Source organism: Austrofundulus limnaeus, unplaced genomic scaffold (assembly GCF_001266775.1).
Source record: "Austrofundulus limnaeus strain Quisiro unplaced genomic scaffold, Austrofundulus_limnaeus-1.0 Scaffold22, whole genome shotgun sequence".
Classification (NCBI taxonomy): Eukaryota; Metazoa; Chordata; class Actinopteri; order Cyprinodontiformes; family Rivulidae; genus Austrofundulus; species Austrofundulus limnaeus.
This window is the reverse complement of record NW_013952424.1, coordinates 1,473,109-1,475,998: the sequence shown is the minus strand read 5'-3', so window position 1 is coordinate 1,475,998 and position 2,890 is coordinate 1,473,109.

Genomic DNA, 2,890 nt, shown 5'->3' with positions numbered 1-2,890 from the left:
TAATGACTTTGAGAAGAATGAGGCAGAGGGGAATGGATCAATTGGAGAAAAACAAGACAATAGAAGATGGAATGGTATGAAAAGGAGGAAAAACGTCCTGCCTTAATGGCACATCAGAGCCCGCATGTGGCGTCACTTGATAAGAAGCGTGTTTGCCACCTTCCAACGCTGCCACCCGAGTCCCTCCTCCTCTCCCTTTCCCAACCATCTGCGCCACATAAACACCAAGCTGTCCGTCACCGGCTYGAGCTCACGACGGGGCCAGTTCTGTGACATCAGCCTCGAAGTCCGGTTCTCAGGAACCTCAGGGGGGTGTGGGGTGGGGGGGGGGCAGAGATTGGTGATGCTGTTAGCCCGCAAGTTGGAAGGTGCCAAACTGTCAGCTCCCACAGAGGAGGATCTGAGTCATGTGCGCTGGGATTCCAGCAGCCTAATGGTTTTTCTGAACGGGCCCCAGAGAGAAACAAAAAGACGGAGACAGCTCCACAAGTTCCACCTTTTTTTTATTCTTCCCCTATTTTTCCATCTGTAATGACTGTGAACAGCTGTGGGTATTTGGGTTCGGCTTACACCCCACCCCCCGTCAGCAAGGCAGCACCCACCACTAAGGAATGACGGACATCTGACAACGAGGAGAATCAAAGTTCGGCACATGGAAGAATGACAAGTAGATATGCACTCACCAGGACTAAAACCTCAACGTTACTCCCTGACGTCTGACAGGAAGTTAGGTTTATTATAGCAAGATGTTCATTATCCTGCTTTAGTTAGCCAGGTCAATGATAAAAATAAAACTCCTATTTTTCCAAAACACATCCAAATACTTTTAAGCTGCTTCCTCTATTTGGTATATTCTTTAAAAATGTTCTTATTATAAGACTCACTTTAACAAATTAGTCATGGCCATAAAGGAACCATTCAAAAATTTTTTGGATAAGGGTTAGTTTGTTGCTTCATCACCGACACATTTTAAATAAAAATGTGGTCAAAATTATCAAGAAGTCATCCTTTGGTTTGTATGCTGATTGTTTTGGATTAAGCCACTAAAATAATTCAATTTTGGTGCCAAAAAAAGGCATAAACACATATAGAGTAACTTATTTGTCATTCTAACGAGACAAAAGTTAGTACTGTTATTRCACATATTTGAAATTTTAAACAGGTCTTAACTTTAGAGCCACCCTCAAATGGCAGTTCATAAAATTGCAGATGCTAATTAATGTTTTAGATTTTTGCTGTACAAACAAAAATGTGGTGTTATTTTGTAGCCAGGGGGATTTCTCTACAGCTTTAAACAGTCTGACTATCATTTTAAAGAGTTTGTGCACAGTGAACGTATTTAGGATCTTGGTAAAAGCTTAGGTACAACACTATTATCTGCACAATTTAAGCTAAAAATCCTTTAGTGAGTGTCTCTTAAACATTTGCAAATCAAACGGGGATGAAATTGTTTTGTTCATCATTTTTCTAATAATTGTGCATAAARTGAAATCCTTTTTAACATCAAATCTAAAGTGTAGGAGGGAATAAGAAGGAATGATTAAAACAGAAAAAACAGCGACAAAGGAGAAAAGATTAAGTGTTGATGAGATCCTAAGTTGGTCAGGGTGTAAAAATAGGAGCACTTCGTCTTTCTCTCGTCCAGTATTTGGTCTCATCGCAGACTGAACCTTGGGGGAAGTGGAAGTGTTTCTGCAYCGCCTGGCAGAACACAGGAGAACTTCGAACAGTTCTTCCTGAGCCCGGGCAGGTATCCAAGCGGCCTCCGCAAGCTTTGATGAAGTGTCCTGTCATGATGTCAGCCTTCATTGGTCTCCTGCTCACCTGGGACCTCCCTCACTCCCAACAACTCCAGGCTGGGAGTGAAGAACAGAGACGTGGAAATAAAAGGAGAAGAAAACGGTTTATTTTCATTCATGGCTGTTTCAGGGTTTCCTAACTAATGCCATGAAAATGATCTAAAACAGGATATTTTTTTATTGTTCCTCCTCTTTTATCTTCTTTATTTCCCTCCTCCTCCTCGCCGGCTGTCAGCAGGTTAAAAAATGACTCGACACAAGCACGGGAGAAACAATTACTCACGGAGTGGGGCTGTATGGACATTGGGAGCTCTATACTCCTCTGCGATCTTCAGGCCATGTGTTTCTAATTAAACAGTGCACYGGMGRAATTATCACAGCTTTGGATTGCATAATGAGTACTGGCAGAGATCTGCGGCCGGCGGTGACACTCTTTGTCTCCAGAGGCACGCATCGGTTATATTGAATTAAAATGGGAACGTGTCAATAAAGGCTCTTGCAGATGTTGTTTTGAAAGCAAGATTCCTTTGTGCTACAAATGACTACAGTGTTAAAAAAAACACTGGACTCTGATTCTGGCCAAGACAGATCCTATTTATAAACAAAATCTTTCCGGTCCTGATTCGTACATGTATGATGATTTACTAACACCCACCCTGATTTTCATCATAGTCACGCAGCACCAGTTGGCTGGAGACGGGCACAGATGATCCAAATGGAGGCTYGTTTGTCCTTACGCAGAAACATGGTAAAAGACGTCAGGCAGGCTTTTGGAAAACATCACAGCCTGCAGAAGGATGGGCTTACCGCACAAAACACACCGAAATTCTGGCCTTCAATTGTGATTGTTTTAATGCTTATTTGTTATGTTTTATTTGTTTCTTGTGTAGAATTTATAAAAGTAGAATCAAATTATCCAGAACCACCAGGSTTTTTTCAGCTTTTGCAGCATTTTTAACAGATATGCTCAAAATACGACACAAATTAATGGTAAATATATAGAAATATTTTACAGGGAATAATTTTTTTAACAAGACTAGCCTGGTTATACAGATACCCACCCTCACCTCAAACAGACAAAGTATCAGGGG